Source organism: Arvicanthis niloticus, chromosome 1 (assembly GCF_011762505.2).
Source record: "Arvicanthis niloticus isolate mArvNil1 chromosome 1, mArvNil1.pat.X, whole genome shotgun sequence".
In the NCBI taxonomy this organism is placed as follows: Eukaryota; Metazoa; Chordata; class Mammalia; order Rodentia; family Muridae; genus Arvicanthis; species Arvicanthis niloticus.
The window spans coordinates 87,107,538-87,120,202 of NC_047658.1; positions in this window are offsets into that span (position 1 = coordinate 87,107,538).

The window sequence follows — 12,665 nt, forward strand, 5'->3', positions numbered from 1 at the left end:
TTGCTTCTCTGTTTTCTAGGCTGTTGCCACACTTTGAGAGCAAAGCTGTGAGTTTAGACTTTCCTTGTTGACCAAGGATTAGTATCAGTGTTTTGTGCTAGGATATTACTAAATGTATTTACAAACACAAAGACAAACAAACAAAACTACCCAAAAAGCCCTGGAAACTGGATGGAATTTACAGATGGAAGGGATGGGATTGTCACTGGAAATACACAAGCTGGAACAGCTGACAACCTTACAGTTTTCAGGCTCATACCTGAGATACAGTGTCTTCAGTCCTGTCATGAGAGTGACTTTTCAATGTATGTACTTCAGGCTTTCACCATTAACAGATTGAATGTATACAATCCATTGATTTTTAATAAATTGGTAATTGATACTTTCTTGAATGGAGAATTACGAATATAGATTATAAATTCTGTCTTCAATTGACCTTTTTCTTGGGCGCTATTTTAATGATTTAAGGTAGGAGATATATTTTCAGAAACTTTCTAGACAGTTTGGAAATGTGGGTGCTAGATGCAGAAAAACATTTAAGGCTATATATATTTTAGATATAAACACCTTGTTTTCTTGAATGTTTATTTATTGGTTTAAAAAAGAAACTTTTCTGTTATCAAGATGGTGACTGTTAATCTAAACACAGATATATTTATTATATAAATTGAAAAATATTTCTTGCCGGGCAGTGGTGGCGCACGCCTTTAATCCCAGCACTTGGGAGGCAGAGGCAGGCGGATTTCTGAGTTCGAGGCTAGCCTGGTCTACAGAGTGAGTTCCAGGACAGCCAGGGCTATACAGAGAAACCCTGTCTCAAAAAACCAAAAAAAAAAAAAAATGTATTTCTTAGCCACTTGTGAACAGTGATGTTTTGTCTGAATAAAGGTTCATTTATACATAATTCGGATAATTATTTAAACTGTTACTTCGCCAGGCAGTAGTGGTGCATGCCTTTAATCCCAGCACTTGGGAAGCAGAGGCAGGCAGATTTCTGAGTTCAAGGACAGCCTGGTCTACAGAGTGAGTTCCAGGACAACCAGAGCTACACAGAGAAACCTTGTCTCAAAAAAACTAAAATAAATAAATAAATAAATAAATAAATAAATAAATAAATAAATAAACTGTTACTTCATCCTGGAAAAAATAAACCTTAATATTGAAAGTGAAAAAAAATTAAGAATCATTCAGATGCGTTTTGAACAAGCTCATTGGCTGTCTGGATGAAGATAACCAGAAGACAAGTAGAAATGTGGGTGGAAACCACTGACATAATATGGAAGTTAGAGATAGACTTTGGTACACTTCTGTATTTCAAGAGTAACTCGTTAGATATAGACTTTGGTACATTTCTATATGTAAAGAGTAACTAGTTAGAGATAGACTTTGGTACACTTCTGTATATAAAGAGTAACTAGATTGCTGAACATGACTTCATGAAGCCCAAAAACCAGGTTGAAGATGAAGCCCCAGGAAACAGCAACATATAAGAGAAGTTGGAAAAGGCAGACGGGTAAGAAAAAACCTGCACAGAAAGGATGGACACTTTCAGTTTGAATGTGAAATGTCCTCATGGGCCCATGACCAGGCACTTGGGTCTACATAGAGACAATGGTAGTGTGTGGGAAGGCTTTCAGTAACTTGTGCCTCACTGAAGAAAATAGATCACGAAGACTATGCAATTCAGGTTACAGTGACCCTACTCCCTCCCTCTTTCTTTGTTTTCTATCTGTTACAAGACAGAAAGCCTTCTCTACCACACTCCTGCCACTACAGGCCAAACCCCTGTGAAACCATAAGTTAAACGATTTCTTCCATAAATTGTCTCTGTCACTCATTCTGACATGAGAAAGCTGATGGGAAAGAGGAGAGTTGCAAGAACAGGTCAAGATGCAAGAACATCCAACATTGCTGATGTGAAGATGGATGGAAAAGTATAAAGTTTGGCACAAAAGACAGTCTCAGTGGTTATGGCCAGTGTAGTCTCAAGAGAGTTCTGGAACCAGAAGGTCAGTAGTGGAGGAAGATCAAGGCATGACTAGAAGAGGTGCCATTCAACTTTCCAGTTTCAAACTTAATGCAAAGAAATATAAGCAAGAAGAGACCCAGCTCAGTGCTAAATCAGCTTTGAAAATCAGGAACAACTCAAAGTTGTGTGTGTGTGTGTGTGTGTGTGTGTGTGTGTGTGTGTGTATTAGATATATATTATATGTAAACAATTAATGAAAAGAGAGGCCACAAATTTGAAATAGAGTAGTTATATAGGAGAGTTTGGAGGAATGGATATGAAGTGATGTGATTATATTGAAATATCAAAAACTAGAAAAAATAATCTAAATTTTTTTCAGCTCAAAACACCTAAATGTGGGATCTTAAACTACTAGAGGAAAAACCCATAGAGAAACCACCTTATGATAGTGTCACAGACAATGATATTCTGGTTTGGACCACCCTTCCTTAAATCACAGAAGACAAGGAAAAACATAAAATTTGAAAAGTGAGATTCTGTGTAACTAAGGAACTCTTGACAGCAAAATAAAAAGGGCTCAGGTGAGGAAAGAGACAACAGAGACAGGGAGACACCAGCTGCCAGCTCCATATCTGACAGAGTTAAAGCTGAGGAGATGGGTGGCCCCGATGAAGCTGCAGGTGAGAGTGAGAACACGCTTCTGGGGCCCAGCAGAATCTTGGTGCCTGAACCCCCATCACCCTCCACTTGCCACCCCAGCCTAGAAATGGTGACTGAGTCTTTCTAAAGTAAGACTCAGGCTCAAGTGTAATTGAAATCTCCCTGGGGGGTTATTCAGCTACCCAAGGTTGATACTCTCCTAGTATGAGCCTTGCAGAGAGTCTCTGATAAAGGCATAGGAGAACAACCATGTGTAGACTCAGAATCCCTGAGAGTGAAATCATTTCAAAGAATGTTCCCCTGCAGAGAAATTTGAGCAACCTTAATTGCCAGACCTCCTGAGAACACAAAGGTTTTGCTTGCCAAGAAAACTTAGCCCAAGAGATTCCAACTAATAAAATATCAGTCTTTCCATCTTCCAAACTAGCAAACATGCTGGAACTGATGGGTGTGCCTGGCTGTGGTTGCTGTACCCATCTCCTCTTTCCTCCGACTTATCCTTATGGTGCAGTGGACCCAGCTTAGAGGTACTGCTATACCTAGAGACATTCATGTCTTCACTTAGGCCTCCTGGCTCTGTTCCTCTGAAGTATTAGGGATGCAACTCTGAGCCCAGGCAAGCACTCAGCCCCTAAACTGAGCTCTAATCTGCCACACAGTCTACATTGCACAGCTGGAATTTGAAACAGGTTTCCTGATTCCAAAAAGCCTACAATCAAAGCTGCTGAACTGTATGTAGGACCAATATTCCTGAGGTTACAAAGACCACTTGAGGTGTTAGGTTTTGTTTCATTTTGGGTTTTTTCCTTTTTAATTGGGATCCAACAAGACTTAACACTATGGTCCACCACTGACCTACATCCTGGGCTCCACCATATAGTGGTTTGTTTGTTTTTAAATATTGCCTCTATAAGAAGATACTCTTAGATCCTACTATGAAAAACTTCTAAAAACTGAATGGATCTAGAACATTTGGTAAAGATCCCTTTCATGGTTATCACCTGTCTGTCCTCCACACAAAGTGGTGGGATTCACTCCCAGGCTATACAGAAAGCTTTAACTAATGAGCTGTTGTTGTCTGGAGTTGTGATGTGCACAACAGGGCTGGAGACAGAGTTCCAAGCTGTCACTCCCAGCAGCCTGAGGCCTTCTCTTAGTCATTAAGCAGTATCCTTGAACTCTGTACAAATAAGAATTTCCTGTGGAACCAGCATGAGGCAGAGTTGGGGTTGTATGAAAAGACAGTGTGAGTTTGTGCGTGTGTGTGTATATGTGTGTGTCTGTGTGTGTGTGTGTGTGTGTCTGTGTGTGTGCTTTGACAGTCAGAAGACAACTTCCAGTGCCATTTCTCAGGTGCTATCCACCTTGATTTTGTTTTTCTTGGTAGTGGGGGATAGATTGGGGGGTTGTTTTGTTTTTTTGTTTCAAGTCAAGATCTCTACTTTCCTAAAGCTCACCAAGTAGGCTAGCCCAGCTGACAGAATTCCCGTTTCTGCCTTCCCAGTGCTGGCATTGAACACATGCCATCAATATTCAGCTTATTTACTCATTCAGGTCACCTGAATGCTCAGACTTCACTGACTGAGCTATCTCACCAGGTCCTAAATGACATTTTAAATATGTGTTTTAATCATGAAAGTTGAGGGAAAGAAGGTACCTGGGAAGAAAGTAAGACACTTCTGAGAACGTGGGTTTCTACAAGAGAGAGTGGCACTTCATCATACAAAAGGTGCATGCACCGTTCAGGTGAGCCTGAAACCATTTTATTTATTTATTTATTTATTTATTTATTTATTTATTTATTTATTATTTGCTTACTTACTCACTTGTTTGTTTGTTTGTGGAGGGCATGTGTGCTGGAAATGAGCCTGGAGGTCAGAGGACCACCTGAGTGAGCCTGGTCTCTCCTTCTGTCATGGCTCTGAGGAACTTGCTGAGGCAAGTTGTCACACTTGGTGACAAAATGCCTCTACTCAGTTAGCCATCCTGCTAGGCCCTGAAGCAATTACATTTAAACAGTTGCCAGGGAAACTGCATGAGATCACTGAAATCACAGGGTGGTTCTTGGGAAACATTTAGCAGGATTGCAATTGATGAGGTAAAAGTCTAGACACAAGGGATCTAGGAAGGCAGGGCATCGGCACAGTGAAATCTTGTTTAAGATTCCCAATGTCTAAGAGAAAAATGCAGCCTTACTCAGCCATGTATATTCTGGCCTTAAACCTGGCTCACTGCTATTTTAACACAAAATATCTACATATGAGCAGAACACCACCTCTGTGTCTATAATACTGTTAATGGTGCTGGAATTCTTCTTAGCCAAAGGTCCAGACAGACCTGGGTTGTAAAGCAGTGAGAGCAGGAATTTGTGTTTTGTAGATCACAAGCATCAGAGACTTCTCTATTTTGCATCATGGCATGATTTATTCTGACTGATATACTATGGCTCTAGACACTTCCTATATGTGACCCAGGTGACAGAAAAAGGAAGGTCCCTCAAGAACCTACACAGATCAACATTACTGTGAAAGAAATATGCTAGTCAATTCATGAATATTACTTGAGGACTCTGTTTTGTGCATTTTTTCAATATAAAGATAGAATAATAAACAGATCAGGAAAAAGGCCGTCCTTTCTACTTTGTGTTCCAGGGAGAGAGAAAACATGGTAACACAGCTCTGAGTGTGATTATGGTGCCAGGAGAGGCTCCACTACTTCTCATGAGCTGGGCATCCAGCTGAATCAACATGAAATGTGCCAACAGCCACCCTCTCCACAATAGTTAGGGTAATGCCTAAAGCAGTAAATGTGGTAATCCAACCTACAGCACCTGGTGCCATGGAATGAAGAGCTTTTGATTGCCTTAAATACTTAAATACTGGTTTTTAAATTTCCATTCATGGGAAACAACAGCTCTTTCTTCTTCTGGTTGCACCTGGAATCCTGCCCACTGGCCTGGAAAAGAAGTGGAAGAAGTGGACTTGGTGTTTTGATGAACTAATGTAGCATCCCAGAGTCCTCTCCTCCCTTGAATGTCTCTGATGATATAACAGCGATTAGGAGCACTCTGTCCTGGGCAACCTATCACTAATGCCAAGAAGGCTCACCAGACAGAGCTGGAAGTCTGTGGTACCACAGACCTTGACTGGAACTGATCTATCTGAATAAAATATGCAACTCATATACTTGACTACTCTGTGTCACTTAGTCCCAGAGGGGACAAATATGGGACTTCATAGATCTCTCCCATTATTCCAGTCTCCATGAGCTGTCATGTCTGTCTCTGTGTATCTCTGGAGCTCTGAATACAGTCTGGTTCAGCGTATATTAAGTTGTAAATATTTGAGGCACAATAAATCCTAATAAGATAAATCGGGCAAGGTAGACAGATACAGATATGGAGCACGGATACCTACCCACCAGGAGACCACCTGATTCTCTGTACTGTGAATCATTTCTACACTGTGGGTTAAAATGTCACTTGCCTAGCTGAATATGGGGCCACATGCCTTTAATCCCAGCACTCAGGAGGCAAAGGCAGGCGTATCTCTGTGAGTTTGAAGCAATCCTGGTCTACATAGTGAGTTCCAGGCCAGCCAGGACTACATAGATAGACTGTCTCAAAGAGAAAAGGAAAAAGAATAAGAAAAAGAAAAGGATAAGGAAAAGGAAAAGAAAAAGAAAAAGAAAAAGAAAAGGAAAGGAAAAAGAAAAAGTCACATTTCTAACACTACAAGACCAGACCTGGTTAGTCATTCTTTTTATTCGGTTTGTTTGTTTGTTTGTTTGTTTGTTTCCTTTTGGTTTTTGAGACCAGGTATCATTATATAGACTAGATGTCATTATGTAGTCCAGATCTGTCATGTAACAGGACTTGAATTCACAATTCTGCCTCTGTCTCCCAAATGCTAGGATTATATGATGTGAGCCACCATGCCAAGTTAATCATTCATATATAGAAAAACACTACACCAAATGATAGTTGACTAACTCATTACCCAAATATCATTTCTCAGTTCAAGGATCCATAATTTTTATGATCCAGGCAGCCTATACTACAGAGTGACTTGCCTCAATTCTGACTACCACTTCAAAAAGACATTCCTTGAAGAAAGGAGTTATTTTAGTACTGGGGTAGAAAATGTACAAGATGAATCTGGGATATCTTTTCAGGAGAGAAAATACATTTTCAAAAGTCCATAGGATTGTGTGAAAAGGACATGATGCCACACTAGGAAGACTTCTGAACAATTTGAGCATTTAAAAAAATGCACTGGATTAAAATACTGAGTATTATATATGTATATACATAGGTACATAATAATCATATTAATGAGCTCAGAATCATAATTTAAAAATTCACTAGTTAGGACTGAAAAGATTGCTCAATCTTTTCTTGAGCATTTCTTGCTCTTGCAGAGGATCTAGGTTTAGTTTCCAGAACCCATATGGTGGCTAACCATCATCTGTAACTCCAGTCCTGGAGACTCCAATACCCTCTTCTGACTTCTAAACACCAGACACATACATACATGGTGCACATACAAACATGCAGGTGAAACACTCATCCACGTGAAATAAATGAATCCCCTGCCCCAGTCACTTGCTATTATACAAGCTACAGGAGCACCAACCGAGCTGAAGACAGATGAAGATAACAAAGAGAAAGAAGCAAGGGTTAAGATAAGACGCGTCTCCAGACAACGTATGAACCTCTTAGAATGTACTTCTTTATGTAAATACCAGTGCTGCCTGTGCCAGCTCCTCAAGATTTGTGAGCATTACAATGAAGTGATATGAGACCCCAGATAACTGAAAAATAGTATATTCCTGTAAAGGAGAGCTGCTATTTCTATGTAGATACTTCCTAAGTGAGACAGGTATTTAAGGGCTGGTTAATACCGCAGAACTAGGAGTGACATAGTCCCGCAGTCCTCATCAAGAAGATGGCTCACCTACAGGGTTAAATGTAGATTCTCTAACTGAATGTAGATTCTCTAACTGACATAACTTGTCATCTTCCCCTTGTAAGCTAAGTTGGTTTATGGATATTGGAGATTCACCATTGCCAGAAATGGAGGATACTCCCTAGAGCCCAGAGAATGATCGAAACTCTGTCCTGTCAGCTCCCTAGGCTTTGCTGCATAATGAGGTCCCTGTGGCTCACCATCACTGGGAGAGATCTCAGCTCTTTCAATGCTACCTTGAGGGCTGGCCTCTATCCAACTGTGACTTATTATCTTACCTTCTTACTTTAAGTGTGAAGTCCCTGCCCAACAACCATGCAGCCAAGGAAACAGAACCCAATCTGTCCTTCATAAGGAGGGAGAATCAAGTCTTTAATCCAGAGGAGTCAACCAAAGATAGGACTCACAAGGAGTCTAGAAGATGCCAAGCTGCCTAAACCCCAGGGCTGTATGAAAGTGAGAAAATACACAAGGATTTGAATACTTAGGAGCAAGTTATCCAAACATTAGGAATATTTTCAGGATCACCTTGGGAGAGAAAATGAGGCCCTATCTCCTATCCTCATCTCTTTGACCTGAGTGTGGCACACATCCATCATTTACGAACTGAACCATAGGCTTGTGCAATAACCAAAGTCTTGAAATAGTGTGCTATCAACTATATAATCTCCACGATAGCATCTGCACTCTGTCTTAATCCCATCCTTATCTCTTGCTCGCCTCCTCCTGATCCCTCATTTTCTTGACTGGTCTTGTGAGTGGCACTTAACCTCATTCACAAGTCTTCTCCAGACGTTTCCAAATTACAGACAGAATAGGAGTAGGGGGCTTAAATAAAACACACACACACACACACACACACACACACATATACAAGAGCATGTGGGTTTTGCTATGTAAGGAAAACCAACTCTTAGGGAAAGTAAATTTAGTCAAGCTATATGAGAAAAAAAGAGGCCCAAAAGACCTCCTGATGACAGCTGAGCTCTGTACATCCTAAGATCCTCCTGTGCCCCATCATCCTATGACATAACTAACCAATACATTCTTCAGTTGGCAAGCCAGTAAAAAGGAGTCTCTTTTTTCTTCTAAGCCATTGTATTGACTGGGTTTATATAACATAGTCAAACAAATGTAATTAATACAAAAATATGTTTTATTTACTTATTTATTTATTTTTAATGCTGATAATTTTTTGCTTGCATTTATGTATATGCACTGTGTGAATGTCTGTTGCCCACAAAGGCCAGAAGAAAGTGTCAGGACCCTAAGAACTGGAGTTACAGCTGCTATGTGAGTACTGAGCACCAAACCCAGGTCCTCCCCAAGAGCAGCAAGTTTCCTTAATCACTGGACATATTTCTGATTCATTATTAGCTGATTGAAAATATCATTTGATAAGGACAGAAGTGGAGCTCACTAGCCAACTAACCTTTTAACTTTACCTTTATAACAATTCCTAGTCTCTCTCTCTCTCTCTCTCTCTCTCTCTCTCTCTCTCTCTCTCTCTCTCTCTTTCTCTCTCCCACTCTCCCTCTCTCTCCTTCTCTCTCTCTCTCCCCCTCCCTCCCTCCTTCTCTACCTTTCTTCCTCCCCCTGGACTCTTGATTTTTTTTTATCAGATATTATATTTACATTTCAGATTTTATCCCCTTATCCCATTCCCACCACCACCCAGGAACCCCCTATCCCATCCCCCTCCTCCTGCTTCTATGAGGATGTGCCCCCACCTACCCCCCAACTCCCACCTTCCCACCCTCAAATTCCCCCCCCCCCATCGGTGTTCAGCCTTCATGGGACCAAGGATCTCCTCTCCCACCTATGCCCAACAAGGCCATCCTCCCCTAGATATACAGATGGAGTCATGGGTCCCTCCCTATGTGCTTCCAGGCTGGTGGTTTAGACCCTGGGGAGCTCTGGTTGGTTGGTATTGTTGACTCTTGATCTTCTATGCATCCACCATGTCGTTGCCAGGGTGAATGTCTTTCTTTGTTTTGGCCATGCCACCTGAATACACCTGGTTATGTCTAAGTACCTCTTCTTTGAAAGTTACTCTCTGTCCCTCATATGTCCTTCCCTACATCCACTACACTATTTGGCCATAAACCTGTTTTCCTGGTTATCACAAAAGACTCCTGGAGCCATATATAACAATTCATCCACTAACTTCTTTACAAATCTCTCTCCTGCCAAAATGTAACACTTTCCAGAGAAAACACCATGACTTACTCATCTGTGACACCCCAGTTCCTAGTGTATTCCTGAAATACTGTAGTTGTCCACAGACTATTCACTCCCTTGGCATATAATCACTATGTAGTTGATTTACTCTTTGACAGACTTACCTTGACTTTCGACAGAGAATTGATCCCCACGTCAGCAGAGCATCTGACCTGTATAGATGTCACCCACTCACCTCTCTTCTCCTAGATCACCATAAAATGTGAGTTTATCAAGATATTCTGTTGCAAAATTTCTAATAGATTAGATATAAAAATAAAAGATAATTGTTCCTGGGATGGGAGCAAAGACTCAGTCAGTGAAGTGCCTGCCTGGCAAGCATTGAGAACCTGAGTTTGGATTCTAACACCTACATAAAAAGCCAGGCATGGTGGCATGCACTACAGCACTGGGGGACTGAAGACAGACAAATGTCTGGAGTTCATTGGTCAGACAACAAAGAGGAATCAAGGTTCGGCAAGAGACCTCTCCTAAAACATAAAGTGGAGAATGATAGAGGGAGACATCAGACTTCACTCTCTGGCCTACACACACTTGCTTACAAAAGTGCACACACATGTACATTAAGAAGTAAAAAAAAGAAGACATACATACACACAGGCACAAACACATAATCCATTCTTTATCCTAATTCCACAAATATGATGTTAGTCATAATTTTTTATCTTTGCCTTAGATTAACAGGAAATTTTCAGAAACAGCAGAGAAGTTTGATTAGTCCCCTCATCCCATGACACCATTCTATTTTACCATCAGACATTGCTCATGGCCAAGATGAAGTTAGCTCATCCTTACTAAGCAAATTTTACATTTTGTTCCTGTTTCCCTAGTTTCTCCTGAGTATCCCTGCCCTGCTCCAGGACCCAATCTCAAAGGTCACATTATATCTATCAGGCCTGAAGACTTAGTTTGTTCTGATCTGTGACTTTTGTTGTTTCTGATGGCCTCTAATGTTTTGCAGGGGTTTGGGGGGGGTGTAAATTTTATTTATTTTTAATAATATATATAATTGTCTGAATATAGGCCTGTTTGCCAAATGCACTCGCTGACCTTAAAGGTCAGAAGAGGGTGTTGAATTCCCTGGGACTGGAGTTACAGAGGTTGTGAGGCACCATGTGGATGCTGGAAATAGACCTGTAGTCCTCTGGAAGAGCAGCCAGTGATCTTAACCACTAAGCTATTTCTCCAGCCCCAGACTCTGCTTTGAAGAAGAGCTGGCTCTGTATTTTGTAGAATATCTCTGGATTTTGTTTTGCCTGGTGTTTTTCTCTTGTTCAACCTGACTTGACACTAACAATACTACAAACTCCTTCCCCAGGCCATGGGACCACACTCTGTGTCTCACTGTAAAACTACCTTCTCCTCCACCCCCACACTCTACCCTTCAGAAACAGATCATTACACCCTAGAATAGAAACTTCTACCTCCTCTGGAACATCACTACACAAACTGTTTGAAACCCATGAATTCATGACTTTGTTTTCCTTACAAAAACTATGCTGGGTTGATTGATAGCCAGGCATGACTGAGACTGCTAGAGTTCCAAAATGTCCTCCTAACATGTTAACAGCATCAGTCATCTTGAAAGCAAGGCTTGCAATCAAAGAGCCAGCTTTGTACAAACACATTGTGTCTTTGAGAAGATTATCCAGAAATTTAGCTATTAAAAGAAAAAACAGGACTCTGGAAAACTCAGAGCATAAGGTGAGGGAGGATGGTATAACTGTGTAAAATATTCTGCCCCAAGGAACTTAAAAGTTAACTAGAAGGTGGTGTGGCATGGTCGAATCATCTGGATATAGAGTTTATTTACAGAAGACTGTCTGAGGAAGGACTCTGTCCCTAGATATTATGGTATCAGACACTCCTAAAGATGATGAAAGAATGAGCAAGGAGTAAAAGGCTCTGTGTCCCACTTGTGGGATGAAGACCAAAAGACACACACCAGCATTCAGCCATTGCATTGTGGCATAGAAAAGTGTCTCAAACACCCTTAGCCTGCCAACACCACCCAGAAAAGCATCTCCACACGTTCCAAGAGGAGTTCAGAAGTAGGTTAGAGAGGACTGGAGGATTGTGGCTGCCCTGAAGAAGGTCATTGACCTTGGTGGCCATGGACTAGGTCATTATGCAAATGTCTCACAATGAGTACAGCCAGAGGGTGCAGGGACCACAGGTCATCAAGGGTAAAACATCTCAGTGGAAGCCACCCATAGACAAATATTAGTAACTATGGACCAAAAATATTTATGATCAGATTCTGTTCCATGATCCCAGCACAATACATCAGCCATGTGAAATACAATCTATCCCCAAGGGTATGATAAGAAAAAAAAAAAAAGACTTTTTTAAAAAATGGATTCATCTTTAAATTTTAATATGATGGAGTTTCCCAGCAGTGGCTATATCAAATCCTTTATTATCAAGAATGAAAGCAAAATCTCCATTGTATTTTTCATATGTGTAACTATAAACTGTGTATTTCATGCCCACTAGAAATAATTTATAATTTTCTTTTAAAAATTACCATATTTGTATTGTATTTGTGATAGAAAAGATGTGCCATTTTGGAAAATATAAAACATGAAAGTCATTAATACACCAGTCAATAACATTGTTTAAAAATGATTTTTAAGTGAGACAATATCAGGACATTTTATAGAGGCTAGCACACAGTAGGTGCTCAATAACAGCAAGGAGTTTAAAATGGTTCTTATAATCTATCAGTTGAGGGTTCTGATAAAACTCTTTAGGCTTTAATAAACCTAAAGTGCAGGTTTGTAAGTCAGATCTGGCTATGTCAATGTCCTGGGATGCTTGTAATCACA